The following is a 15,285-nucleotide window of genomic DNA, read 5'->3' as shown; positions in this document are numbered from 1 at the left end:
CTGTCTTCATTCGGATCCACTTTGCAGAATTGTAAACAGTGATCTGGATCATCCTCTAATAATCCATGAAGCAATCTTGCCTGGTACATTCCCAAACCTACATTGCATTAAATACTCAAAGATCTACAGGAAATGCCTAACTCAATATAAGTTCTTTGTTTTTGGTTTTTGGGGGCTCTTTGTAAATGCCTGACTCTTAACATTTTATTTTCCGGGGTGGTAATACTGACAGATCAATCACTGTTTGAAGCATTATAGATGGACCCAGTTTCATCACATTTATCTCAAATTCTGTAAGTTGTCTGCTTAGTGAAGATGTATCAAATTCTTCGTCCCATTTCTGGCAAACCTTTTTAGCATTGTCTGTCTTCCAGTATTGTTTAAATATCCACTTTTGTTAGTTTAATTACCAGCCATCATTACCTTCTGATCTTGAGCTTTCAGAAGGAACTCAGCTAGAGAAATCAAAGTATCCCAGTCCCAAAGGAATTAGTGAATCCAGCAGAAAGTCCAGGAAGGAATAAAGTATGGAAGCTGGTACACTGAGCAAAAGCCCAGGTTTGCAACCCACACTGAGTCAGCTATAAAGTTACTGTTCATTCATCCTGTTCATATTATGTTACTTCTCTCTGACCTTGAACTCTCTCTTCCATAACTGCTTCTTGATCACATATTTTTCTCAAATTTTCAGCTCTCTTTTAATACCATAGTCTTTATGACCTATAAAAATTGTATGTAAGGAGGGGAACTCTAGGAAAATAGGTTATAATGAATTCCTTATTATCTTTTCTGAATTAAAATATGATGAATGCTCTGGCTGTCCAAAATAACTGAGTGTCCAGGGTTTGCTTGATTTCCTGTCTGACAAGCAGTCTTCTAGGCTTTCAGTTGCTATTACATAGAAGAATTAACTTTTTAAAAATATTAACATCAGAAATGGGAATGTATATAATTCTCATCGGAGAGTTCACACATTTTTAAATTGCTTGTTTCTAGAACTTTGGCTCTTCATCAAAGGTTTTCTGCAGCAAATGACTAAAAATCCTCTCAGAGTATAGAGGTATATAAAATAAACACCAAAGCCTAAACCAAATAGTCTTCCTTCTACACTTTTTAAGATCCCTGGTATTCAGCAAATGAGCCATAAGTGCCTTTCAACTTTCTTTCAAAAAATTGGCCCATTCAGTAATGTACCTTTGGGAAGCACAAAAGTCCACTGGCAATAGTGATTTCCATTCGTGTCAGAGTGTCTATGACTGAGGTAGCTACCCAGAATCTATAGCTCTTGCTAGCACTTACTGTGTACTCACTATGTGCCAGATGATCTAAGGGTTGAATGAGCTAACTTTAGTACTCATGATAATTCTTTGAGTCCGGGTCTTTTTTTGATCAGGTTATACAGATATGGAGTAAAAAAACCCATAACTTCCTCAAGGTTACATAGCTAATAAGTATCAAAACCAGGCCCCATTCACATTGAGAATGTATTGGTTAAAAGAGCTGTTGGAGGTAGTTCAGTGACCTACATGGTATGGATATGGTTGTATATAGGGAGAATTATGCAAAAGTTAATATACTATATTAATGTAAATTTTTTTTTCATATAAAGTTTACCTTTTGTATGTTGCAGTGGTAAGCCATTGAAGCATCTATGTCAAGAGCATGACATGGTCAGATTCACATTTTAAATAATGACAGTGGATTAGGTAGTAAGACTTCTGGAAGCTGTAGCAGTGAAATCCAGAAAATGAGAGCCTGAACTGAATGAAGCACTGATGTAGGGAAGAAGAGGAGGAAAATCAGTAATGGGCTAACTCTTCCTTGGCTTCAGGTAATGGTATAAGGAGGAAAGCTCTAGGAAAATAGATTCTAGCTAATTCATTATTATTATTTCTGAGTAATATATGAATATATATTATTATATAAATATATTATTTCTGAATAACATATAAGATAAATGAGCTGGTTCATCTCTGCGTGTGATGACGGAAAGGTAGTGCTCCAGATCATTCTTTTTCCCAGCTGTTCTACACCGGGTGGCACAGGGCAATGATTCCCCTGCTGCGCCATGCTTGGTTCTGGGCTCCAGCTGTTACTGAATAGAAGGTCGCAAAATGGGCTCTTCCTGCACTTTGTACCTCTTGAACTCTTGACCAGCTCAGTATTTCATTTATGCCTCCAAATAATAAAAGTTTTATTAAACTGTTGGGGGTTTTTTTTTTTGAAGGTTTAAAAGACAGTTGTTATTTGCTTACTGATTTTATTTTTCAATATAGAAAAGACAAGGATGTTTAAATGTCAATGGGAAGGATTCAATTGTAAGAGAGGCTGGAGTATATTGGAATGAGAAGGAAAAGTCAAGAGTGTAACATTCCTAAAATAGTGAGAAAATAATATCCCATATACCATGAATAAAAGACTGACGGGTTGACATTAGGATGATAGACACGTCTTCTGATGTGTAAGAAGGGGAAAATGAAAGGATGGTCACAGAGCTGAGTAGATTCAAGAGTTTAGTAACAGGGAGTTGAGGAGGTGCTCATTTGATGAAATTTTTACTCCATTAAATAGGATGTATGACCATCTAAGGAATGGTACAGGGCTTAAAATTTTGAGATGAAGAAACTGCTAGTCTACTTAAATTTAATTTTTTGCCTAGTAATAGTGTTTGGAATCTACAAAGAGATATACAAATAATGGTAAAATATAACGATTTCCAAAAATTACAACCAGAGGGACAAAACAACATCAGTTCAGGCAACAAGTCCTGAGCCTCGGATCGGACTCTTCACTTCCTGCCTGCCAAAACAAAGGCGACCCCAGATACTAATAAGTTACTGAAAGGTTTTACTGATTTTTAGAATACATAGATCTTTTCAAATATTTTTTTATTTTAGAATATTTTTAGTTTTACAAAAAAGTTGCTAAAATAGTGTAGAAAGTTTCCATCTACCCTGAACTCAGTTTTCTCAGTTATTAACATCTTACGTTTCAAGTGTGGCACATCCATCACAACAAATGAACCAATATTGATACATATTATTAGCTAAAGTCTATATTCAGATTTCCTTAATTTATACAAGAACATTCTATGAATGTCCTTTCTCTGTATCAGGATCTCTTCGAGGTTACACTCCATTATATTTACTTACGTTTTCATAGCATTCTCTAGATTATTACAGTTTCTCATACTTTCCTTGTTTTTGCTAACAGTTTTGCAGAGTACTGGTTAGGTATGTTTTAGAATATTCTTTATTTGTATTGTCTGATGTTGAGTGAGGAGTATCTACATAAATCATTTAGAATTCTTACGTACCAAAGATTTGTCTATTCTTCACTTAAGATATATATTATAAATAGAATAAATGTGCCTTTAACATTCAAAAATTGTAAAATCAATTATTAGTATGAATTGTAACTGTAGTAATCTCTTCTAAGCCAGAATTTTTTAGTCCCTTCAAGCTTTAGTATCTTCCCCTGCAACATGAGAGATTTGGGCTATACTAGTTGGCTTTCCTCCTCATTTGGGGTTTCTGATGACCTAAGGAAAAGCCCAAGACTGACCTCCAGTGGTAATCCATGCTGCTCTCCAAGAAATAAATGCCTGTTTGTTGACTTGAGATGTGTCAGAACAACCATATAGTTAAGAAAAAGTAACACTCACAGCAAGGGAGTTTCTAATATATTCATTATTTATTGGTAGTTAATAACAAGTCTCAACTTCTCTATGATATGACTAAAGATGTTTCTCTCAAGAAGTGACCTAAAATACCCTTTTCTCTGTTCTTCTGAAATTTGAGGCACTTGGGGAAAGAAATGAAACTCTCTTCATCAATGTGTATAGATGTCTAATTCTGGATATTACCTTTTCATAAATTTCTCTTCTGATTAAGTGATTTTTCTCTTAATGATGCAGTAGAATGTTTTGGAGTCATTAATTTTAGCTATCCTAAAATATTTTCTGAACTTAACTTTCCATCTTTGTTTTTTCATCAAGCTTTCTTTCCTCACGGAGCCATATTCACATAAATTCTAAGAGACACTCCCCCCATTTAATCTCAGAAGATGTTTGTGAACTTACGGAATGTGGGTGTATACCTATAAGGGAAATTCCTCTAATATTATTTTTAGCATTCTCCAGGGGATGGATCTAGGTTTTCTAGGCTCTGAAGTTGGTCCTACTTAAAAATAATGCAAATTACAGAAAGTCCTATGCAAGCAACAAGCTTTGAAGCTGAAATTTCTTATTAACTGAACAGTACATCTCCCTCAGCCAGTCTTGGATGAAAACTAACATTACCACTGTATTAGTTTTCTCTTACTGCTGTAACGCATTACTACAAATTCAATGGCTTTGAACAACATAAGTTTATTATTATCTTTCAGTTCCTGAGGACAGAAGTCTGATGTAAGTATCTTACTTGACTAAAATCAAGGTGTGAGCAGGGCTCTGTTTGTTAGGGAAGAATCCATAACAAACCTTTCCTAGCTTCTAGAAGCCCCTTGCATTCTGTGGCTCATGGTCTCTTCCCTCTATAGTGCCAACAGCAGTGGGTCAAGTCCATCTCTGTGACCTTTCTTTTGTCATTATGTCTCTCTCTGACCACAGCAAGGAACAGTTTTCAGCTTTTAAGAACTCATGTGACAGGCTGGCCAGCGGCACTGGGAAGATGAGACGTGGCAGTTGCTCTTAGCGATCCTGTGGCTGGCTCTGTGGGATGAGGACCTTAAAGATAGCCACAGGACAAAAATAGTGATGAAATAAATGGCTGCTCTGGAGGCCAAATTGGTCATCAAATTTAGCATTATTTTGGTGACTTCAATTTGCCATATTTTTAAAGGAACAAATCAAACTGGATGAAGGTTGGGTACCTTTGGAAATAATGATAAAATTCAATAGGTTAAACCTTCTAACAACAGACTTCCATGTACTAGTAGAAGCATTGAGCAAACCAATAGCAGAAGTCATGGAAATTAAGTGAAGATAAACCAAAATCAGATCATCTTCAAACAAACTGGTCCCTGAAATGACTGATGAATAAAAAAAAAATGTGAAAGACAGATTCATTTATATTAAAGGCTTCCCTATTGATACAACCCTTGATGACATAAAAGAGTGATTAGAAGATAAAGGACAAGTACTAAATATTCAGATGAGAAGAACATGGCACAAAGCACTTAAGGGACCAATACTTGCTGTGTTTGATAGCATTGAATCTGCTAAAAAGTTTGTAAAGGCCCCTAGACAAAAGTACAAAGACAGAAATCTGCTAATACTTTTCAAGGAAAATTACCTTGAAAAAAAAAATAGAGAAAGATAAAGAAAAGTGGAAGCTAAATTACAAGCTAAGAAAAAATAAATGTTAGCCAGAAATGCTGAAATGAAATCTCTAGAAGAAAAGATTGGCTGCTTGCTGAAATGTTCAGGGGACCTAGGTGATCAGACCTGTAGAGAAGATTTGCACATCCTTTTCTCAAATCAAGGTGAAATAAAATGGGTAGACTTAGAGGAGCCAAAGAGGGAATAAGAAAAAGCTAAGGAAGCACTGGAGAAAGCCAAAGATGTAGATATGCCCACCTACAATTAAGGAACAAGGATCAAAGAAGTGACATGGGAAGTACTAGATGGAGATGTGGAAAGAGAAGCATTGAAAAATGTCATAGAAGAGCATCAGGAATCCTTAAACAAACCGAAGTCAAAGGTCCCAGATTTAAAGGAAAAGGAAAGGGAAATAAAGCTGCCCAGACGGGGTCTGCTAAAGGGTAAGTACAGTGTCAGGGTGGGAAAACTGCATTTTATAGTGATGATGAATGTGATGAAAACAGTGCATGTGTACCAGTAAAAAGAACAAAAGAAGAAACAGTCAAAGAAGAACTTAACCTGCATCAAAACAGCAGAAAATGGTACCAGACACCAATACTTAGTATACAAATTTTTTTTTCAGTTTAATTAGTATTCTAGCTGCTTTTGTCTTTGGAGGCTTTTAAAAAGTTAAGTCCACATTAATATCCACCTTAAAAATTTTTATGTTGTTTAGTTTGTCTATTTTTGTTATCCAATTGAGAATATTTTTATGTACAGTTCTATGTTATATCACATTACTCAAACATCAAAAGAAGAAAAGATTCTTCTGCTAAATTGCCTTTGTAATATGAGAATGTATTAGTATAAACTAATAAGATATGTACTGTATAAACAGATGGGGAGCCTGAACAGGCGGTGGTGCAGTGTATAGAGCGTCAGACTGGAATGCAGAGCACCCAGGTTCAAAACCCCTATGTCGCCAGCGTGACCGTGGGCTCATCTGGCTTGAGTGTGGGCTCACCAGCTTAAGCACAGAGTTGCTTGCTTGAGCACGAGATCATAAATATGACCCCATGGTTGCTGGCTTGAACTCAAAGGTCGCTGCTTGAATCCCAAGGTTGCTGGCTTGAGCCCAAGGTTGCTAGCTTGAGCAAGGGATCATTCACTCTGCTGTAGCCCCTGGTCAAGACACATATAAGAAAGCAATCAATGAACAACTAAGATGCCACAACGAAGAATTGATGCTTGGCGTCTCTCTCCTTTCCTGTCTTTCTGTTCCTATCTGTCCCTTTCTCTTGACTCTCTCTCTTTATCTATCAAAAAAGAGGGGGGGGGGTGTGATTAAACTCATGTGATTAAATTGGGCCAACCCAGATAACCCAGCGTAATTTTTCTATTTCAATATATGTAACCTTAATCACACCTGTAAAGTCCTTTATGTCATGTACGGTAACATATTCATAAGGTTCTGGGGATTAAAGTGTGAACATCTTCAGGGGCCATTATTCTGCCTAATACAACACAAAGGAGTATGATCTCCGTCTTCTTCCCACTTTGTAATAATGACCTGTAACATAGTCCTACTGAATCAAAAAAATCAGCGTTAAGCTACCTAACTCAGACAGATCAAGGCATTTCATCCAGAGTCACAAACAACACAAGAAAAAGCTTAAGTTCTTTGTTGTTGCTGCTGCTGCTGTTGTTTGTAAAAGACACTACTACAAAGAAGAGTGTTAGAGATTGCTTACTGTGTATCTAATTTCAATCTAAAGGTTAGTGTTATGCTATTATAACCATTCCTCACCTGACCAGGCAGTGGTACAGTGGATAGAGCATCGGCCTGGGATGCTGAGGACCCAGGTTCAAAACCCCAAGGTTGTCGGCTTGAGTGCAGGCTCACCAGCTCTCACCTAAGGTTACCGACTTGAGCAAGAGTTCACTGGAGCCCCCAGTCAAGGCACATATGAGAAAGCAATCAATGAACAACTAAGGAGCAGTGACTATGAGTTGATGTTTCTCATCTCTCCCCTTTCTGTCTGTCCCTCTCCCACTTGCTTAAAAAAAAATTGTCCCTGACTTAAAATAATAGTTTTTTTGAAAATTATATTTTCCAAAAAAATGATTAATGATTATTGGCATTGTCTTAATTTTTTGTAAATCTCTTTATTATACAGGTTACCAGAAGACAGATTTTCGTATCTACTACTATATTCAATCTGTTTAAATATGTTTTGGTTGATATGTAGGAAGATAAATCCAGCTTCACACATATATTTGATCAGAAAAGGAGGTATGCCCTGGCCAGTTGGCTCAGCGGTAGAGCGTCGGCCTGGCGTGCGGGGGACCCGGGTTCGATTCCCGGCCAGGGCACATAGGAGAAGCGCCCATTTGCTTCTCCACCCCACCCCCCTCTTTCTTCTCTGTCTCTCTCTTCCCCTCCCGCAGCCGGGGCTCCATTGGAGCAAGGATGGCCCGGGCGCTGGGGATGGCTCCTTGGCCTCTGCCCCAGGCACTAGAGTGGCTCTGGTCACGGCAGAGCGACGCCCTGGAGGGGCAGAGCGTCGCCCCTGGTGGGCGTGCCGGGTGGGTCCCGGTCGGGCGCATGCGGGAGTCTGTCTGACTGTCTCTCCCCGTTTCCAGCTTCAGAAAAATACAAAAAAAAAAAAAAAAAAAGAAAAGAAAAAAAGAAAAGGAGGTATTTTAATAATCTTTAAAACAATTGTGGGTATTCTTCTTTAATATACAATAAAACTTGAGACACAATAGTTTCTTTTTTTATTTACTCAAAGATATATTTCCCAAAAATGTTAATATGAATGGAAAGATATGTCCTTTTGAGAAGAAACAAATATATTTTTGTTATTTTGGAACATTTTTCATCTTGTTTCTCCTATTTGAACTATTTTTAGTAGTTTTGTAATCTAAAGAAATTTAGAAAGTAAGTAATCTTCCCTCTCATTTTAATATGAGAAAACATTGGAATTCAATTTTTATTTATCTAAGGATGGCCAATTAACTTGATATTTGTTTTAAGTTGGTACCAAGCCTTCTGATTTTTAACTCCAGTGCTTTAACTTTTATAGTCTACTTTAATAGAAAATCTATGGGAAGTATCATGATGCCTTAGTAGAAGTCCAAAGTGTAGGCTTAACTTGTCACATTAAATAATCTTCAGATAATCATCTCTCCCCCTTCAAAAGTGATTGTAGAAATAGCTTAGAAAGAGGTTGGAGGAAATACATGATGATGGTAAAAGAGTACCAACTTCTAGTTATAACGTTAAGTTCTGGTGATTATAGTTAACTTTGTATTGTGTACTTAAAAGTTGCTAAGAAATAGATTTTAAATGTTCTCACCACAGACACAAAAATTAATAACTATGTGAGGTGATAGATGTGGTAGGTAACCTCATTATAATCATTTCATAATTTGTACATATATCAAATTTTTACATTGTACATCTTAAAACTTACACATTTTATGTGTCCATTATACCTTCATAAAGCTGAAAAAAATACTCTTGGATTAGTAATTTAATATGAATTATTGTTACATTTTAATATTCTCCATCTAAATTCCCCTTGGTAGTATTCTGTGGAATATGAATTTATTTAAACATTAAAAAATATTTTAAGAATAAGATGTACATTTAGTTATAAAATCTTTTGCTACAAAAATACAGAAGATGTTTGCAATAGGCTAAATGTATATTATATAAATATCTAAAAATTAACTTTCCATATAAAATACAATAGATATTAAATAGTGTCTGGGTATTTTATTAGCTGATTGAAATCTGGTTGATTTTTGTCTGTGCTTTATTTGTGATGTAGTTTTTGTAGGAATGATACTCTTCGGAAAAATTTTGTTTTATATTGTTTTATTTATTTATTTATTTATTTATTTTAAGTGAGAGGAGAGGAGATAGTAAGACAGATCCAAAATTTTGTTTTATATTGTTTTATTTATTTATTTATTTATTTATTTATTTTAAGTGAGAGGAGAGGAGATAGTAAAACAGATCCCTGCGTGCTCCCTGACCAGGATCCTCCCGGCAACTCCTTTCTGGGGCCAACACTTCAAAAATTGAGCCACTGGCTGCAGGAGGGAAAGAGGGAGAGAAGAGGGAGAGAAGAGGGAGAGAAGGTGGGAGAGAAGCAGATAGTCACTTCTCTTGTGTGCCCTGACTATGAATTGAACTTGGAATATCTGTACGCTGGGCCCACTGGCTCTATCCACTAAACCAATCAGCCAGGGCACTATTGGGTAGAATTTTAAAGTGCATATTTATATATCTTAAAATTCTCAAGAATCAAGTCTTTTCTATAGTGATAATAACAATAGAAAATATTCATTAACTGCTTGCCATGGCAGGTACTATACTGTTTTATCACATGTATTAGCTTATTTAATCCTCAAATGGATATGTTAGAAAGATATAGACAAAAACACAAGGCTTTAGGTTGAGTAGTCACTGACACATATTTATGTCTCAAGGGAGATATTTCACTACCTAAAACAGCTTTTTCACTCTCTGAGTAGTCTTCTAAGCAATTTTCTCTTTCAGAACAGCAATTTTGTGGTAAATGTTTTATTTTTTTTCTTTTCTAAATTAGTTTCTTAGCAGAATCTGACTTTAGTTTCTATGTTAACACTATGTAAACAAACTGGAAGGTCTCTTAGTCTTTCTATAAACCTAATTTCTTTTTTCTTTCTAGAAGTAATATTCTCAGAAAACAGGTTAGATTAATTTTTTCAATAAAATACAGATGGAGGAAGAATAATATGTGATGTGTAAGAATTTTAGATGTCTATATATGAGGACTGAAAATGATAGTCATTTATCATATACTTATTATTGGCTAAGTATGAAGTATGCTATGAGCATTAACTCAGTTCTCTCTATAACCTTATAAAATGTGGGTGCTGCTCTTTTTTTATGAAAAGGAAAGAGGTTTAACTGCAAGCCACTTGAGAAGCTGGGGAACCCCATGTAGGGTCCTTTTTATTTCTTCAATTTTAAATGATAGACTTGCTCGATAAAGAAGTCTTGGTTGTAGGTTCTTGTTTTGTATCACTTTGAATATTTCTTGCCAATGCCTTCTGGCCTCAAGTGTTTCTGTTGAGAAGTTGGATGTCATCCTTATGGGTGCTCCTCTGTAGGTAATTAACTGCTTTTTTCTTGCAGCTTTTAGTATTTTTTCTTTGTCTCTTAACTTTTGCATTTTCATTATGATGTGTCTTGGTGTAGGACTTTTTGGGTTTCTCTTTAATGGGACTCTCTGTGCTTCTTGTACTCATGTGTCTTTTTCCTTCATCACTTTAGGCAAATTTTCAGTTATGATTTTTTCAAACAAGTCCTCTATCCCTTGTTCGTTCTCTTCTTCTTCAGGAATTCCTATGATGCGGATGTTGTTTCTCTACATGTTGTCAGAGGTCTCTTAGATTTTTCGCATTCTCTTTGAGCCTCTTTTGTTTTGCTGCTCTGCTTCTGTGCTTACATTTATTTTGTCCTCTAAATTGCTGATTTGATCCTCTGCATCATCCAGCCTGCTGTTGATTTCTTCTAGTACAGTCTTCATTTCTGATATTGTATTTGTCATTTCTGACTGTTTTTTTTTTATGATTTCAGTGTCCTTTTTGATGTTTACTGTCTCTTTAAGTTCTCATTGTGATCATCCATTGTTGCTCTGAGATCCTTGAGCATCCTAATTATCATTTTAAACTCTGTGTATGGTAGTTTGGTTGCTTGCATTTCATTTAGTTCTTTTTCTGAGGATTTCTCTTGCTGATTAATTTGGGTCATATTACTTTTTTATTTATTTATTTTATTTTTTTTTTACAGGGACAGAGAGAGAGTCAGAGAGAGGGATAGACAGGGACAGACAGACAGGAAGGGAGAGAGATGAGAAGCATCAATCATCAGTTTTTCATTGTGACACTTTAGTTGTTCATTGATTGCTTTCTCATATGTGCCTTGTCCATGGGCCTTCAGCAGACTGAGTAACCCCTTGCTGGAGCCAGCGACTTTGTGTCCAAGCTGGTGAGCTTTTTGCTCAAGCCAGATGAGCCCACGCTCAAGCTGGCAACCTCGGGGTCTCGAATCTGGGTCCTCTGCATCCTAGTCTGATGCTCTATCCACTGCACCACCACCTGGTCAGGCCAGGTTATATTTCTTTGTCTTCCCATTTTTTCTATGTATTAGGTAGCAATGTCTGAATTTGTAATTTGTTGCAGTATCTGTATGAGAAAGATGGACTCAGTGTTACCTCCAGGCCACCTGAATTTCTTGCTCTAGGAATGCTTCTTGAAGGTAGTATTTACCCTCCTGTTTTATGTGAGTATTGAATGCAGTTGGTCCTTTAGTGGGCGTGGATATCCCTTCAGGCTGGCTGGCTCTAAGGGTCAATGTTGCTCATGTGTATTAGACACTGTGCAGTATCTGTCCTGTTGGGTGTATTTATTCTCCACAGTGTCTGGTGCCTGCTGGACTCCTTCTTTGGGTGTGCTGCTTGTGTAGCCAGCTGAGTCTAGTGTTGGTGCTGTCTGCCACCCACTACTGGTTGTGTTGCTTCTGGGTCTTCCTGGGTTGGCATCAGCTATTTTTTGTAACCTGCTGTAGGCTACTTGTCTGGAACTACTGCTCTGTTCACTGTTTGTGTCTGTGTTTTCTGTGCCTGGGTAGTGTGGGAGGGGCTAGCCTGTGTATAGGGATCAGCTTCCTCCTGCTTAGAGATGACAGCAGCTCCATAAAAGCCCCAAGCTCTGTACGATTTTCCACCACTTTTCAGTTGCTCCTCCTCTTCTTGCAGCTGTGCTATCTTCCCACAGTGTCTTCTGTATGTAGTGTGGGCTCAGATTGGTCTCACCCCAACAAAGCCTCTACAAGTTGCAAGCTTGATGAGTTAGGGCAGCTAAGGTTGGGAATAAAACGTTAGTGGGATCTTCTACTTCAGGGGCTTCTTGGTCAAGAGTTCAGTACAAGGAATGTGGCCTCTATTCCAGAGCTTAATCCCTCAGACACTGCTGGATGCTCCAATTCTATTTCTTCCCAGTGAAGTGAGCAGCAGATTCAGATTGGGTGGGGCCAACAATCCCCTCTGCAGAAGTTCTTCCTGCTGGTGAGTCCCTGGCCTCAGCGAAGAAGGGTGAAAGAGTCCTCCCCTTGGGCTAACTGTGCCCCCTGCCCCAGAAAGTGGCTAAGCCCCTCCACCAGACCAAACAGTAGGCTTGTGGGGACCCACACTTTAAATGTTCATGTTCCAAGCCTCTCTCCCTTCCTTCTGTGGAACCTATCACAGTAGAGCTGAGTATCCAGGACCCGTGCTGGCTGACAGTGAAGGTCTACCCTATCCAATGCGCACGAGCTGCTGTGTCAGTGCTGATAACAGAAAGCAGATTTTGCCTCAGCTGGGCCCAGTGTGATGAGCCTTCCCTTAGGACAAGCTACCAGCAAGAGTTGTTAGGTCCTGAACCATTGCTCTCCACAGCTGGTCACTGAATGTGTCAGGCCCTGGGCCTCCCTGAAGGGAACCTGGTATAGACCATTGAAGGACACTGCCTGTGACTAGCCCTCAGCAACCTTCTTGGAGCTATAAGCTGCTATTGCTGGACCTAGGTGCACATGGAAATACCAAACCGCACACCTAAACTGGCTTTACCCACACTGGGCCTGGGGAAAGGTCCTCAAAAGAATAAGGTTCCCTGAGCCCTGCTTTCTGCAGCCTCTGTCTGCTGGCTGCTTGTTGGGCTCGGCCACTGAAGTAAAACCTCTGGTAGAGTTTAGAGCCTGGGGCAATATAGGGATCAGGAAGGGTGGTAGGGGTGGCTCCACCTCTCAACCTCAGGTGTCAGTCTGTCCAGAGTTTTTTCACAGACCTCAATAAGGTGTGGCCACCAGGAGTCCATTGCGTGTGGCCTCTGAGACCCAGAGATGTGGTCTGCCCGCAGTCCAGACAGTTTCTACTGAGTTTCCTGTGAGGTGGAAGCACCAGTCATAGTCTTGGGAGTGTGCGGGGATAGTGGGGGGATCTCTAGCCTCAATGCCCGAAAACTGAGACATGCCCCCTGCTCCTGATGACCTATCAGAACAGCACATCTCCAGAGGGTGAGGCAGAAGAGAGTCCAGAGGGTGGGGCAGTGGCTTTTCTTCCAGGCTGTTGCTGCACAGAGGGAACTACTCTACCAAAGAAAATGGCAACTGCAGTATTGGAGAATGACTCTCAGTACAGGGGTTCTGGTGGCTGTCCCCCAGGTGTCTCTCCCCGGGCCACCAACTTCACACTCTCCTCACGCAACTCTAGTCCTCTCAGCTCTTCCTCCACTGAAGTCCCTGGTAAGTGGCTGTGAATGAGATTTTCTATGCTGGCCCTTTAATACAGAGCCTGCGTCTCTAAGAGCTCCTGTCTCTTTTTTGCAGACAGAAAGCTTGGCTCTTTTCACTGCCAAATGCTATGTGGGCGCCTCTTCTAGGCTCTGGGGCTCTAGGCTGGAGCTCCTGGCCTGGGGCTGAGGATCCACACCTCTCAGGGTGACCCTCCCCACAGTGAGAATCCTTCGGACCCTCAGCCGCTGATCGCTCCTGAAAACAGGGCAGCCCTTTCCACGTCTCCACCCTTCCTACCAGTCTCGGTGTGGCTTCTTCTGTGATCCTTGGTTATAGACTCCTCTTCGTTTAGTCCAAAGTTGGTTTTTCAATATGATTGTTCTTAAATTAAATTGTAATCCAGTTTGGTCCTGGGAAGTGGCAGTTGGAACATCCACCTACTCAGTCACCATCTTGGAATTCCTATTTTTCATAACATTTTCAAAATTACAAAATGTTTGGCTGCTTTTGGGGTCTTGTACGTGAGAGTTAAGAGCTCACCACAATTCTTGGTACACAGAGTGCTCAGTAAATGGTATCGTCTGTGACAGTGATAATAACGATATAAAGTCTCTCTTATTGAATGCCTTATTTCCAGCCACGTGGCCCTTACTTACTATACTGTACAGCAATACTAAATATCCTCCTAGCTAGCTTTGCATTCTATCTCATTTGAAGCCAGTCCATTATATACAGCACCCAGGAATAATTATTCTAAAATTTAGAGTCATGTTCCTCCTTTGTTCAAAAACCTTCAATGCTTTTTCTTTGCCTGTTGAGTTAAGTAAGCATTTGACCTGTACTAAAGGCTCCAGCTTATCCCTTCTGCTCTTTTTTCTACAGAAATATACATAGTTCTCATTTGGGGTGGGGATAGAATTGTTTGGAAATCTTTTAGGTTGTCAGAATTACTGAGGACCCATAACCTGCATTTAGAGTGCTGGAAACAGGGAAGTTCCAAGTCCTTCTGTGAATGTAACAATATCAGACACCAGTGGTCTCACTCAGATGTGGGGGTAACTTGTTCTACCTCCCTGTCTTCTTATTATCATTCTTTTATCCTTGCTATATTTGAATTTTTCCACTGCTCTTTATAAATCTGTGGCTGCTGCCATCTTATTGAGCCTTTAAGGTCAGGCTTCAATATCATTTATATCCCAGAGCCCTCCAGTTTCTACTTGAACCACCTTTATGCTTTTTAAATGTTTACTTCTTAAATCTCTATAGTCTTTATACCGGTCTCTAATTATTTTCAGTGAGAATTATTATTTACTGCCTTGCAACCTTTTTTTAAGGCAGGCTCAAAGTCTTATTGGTTTTTAAGTGTCTCAAAATTTGTAGCACTCTGTGTTAACATATTTCAGATATTTCTGAAAGGTAGAGATCTATTTTAAATTCTTTGGGAAAGATAAATTCTTTTCACTGCTTTAGTGCCTTGCATAGTGCCAGTCCAATAATTGGTGATAGGTATATGTTTTCTAAATCAATGTTTTCTTCTTAATGGAGTGGAAGTTTTAGAGGCAATTAAACCAGTGTTTTTTATTTGTTTGCTTATTTACATTCCTATTTGTCTACCTGCTCATCCACCCATTTCCTGCTTCGTTCAACAAGACTG

General features: G+C 38.8%; 1 protein-coding gene and 1 pseudogene across 4 annotated transcripts in view; both read left to right on the top strand.

Annotated features, from left to right (window-relative positions):
• The window catches only part of VPS13B (vacuolar protein sorting 13 homolog B), an 890,836-nt gene that overhangs the window by 582,524 nt on the left and 293,027 nt on the right, over positions 1-15,285 (top strand). The gene's annotated exons all lie outside the window — the stretch shown is intronic.
• Positions 1,983-5,925, top strand: LOC136328564 (lupus La protein homolog pseudogene; annotated as a pseudogene).

This window comes from Saccopteryx bilineata, chromosome 3 (assembly GCF_036850765.1).
Source record: "Saccopteryx bilineata isolate mSacBil1 chromosome 3, mSacBil1_pri_phased_curated, whole genome shotgun sequence".
NCBI classification, from domain to species: Eukaryota; Metazoa; Chordata; class Mammalia; order Chiroptera; family Emballonuridae; genus Saccopteryx; species Saccopteryx bilineata.
Note: the sequence above shows the minus strand (reverse complement) of the source record. Positions and strands in the feature narration are given on the sequence as shown.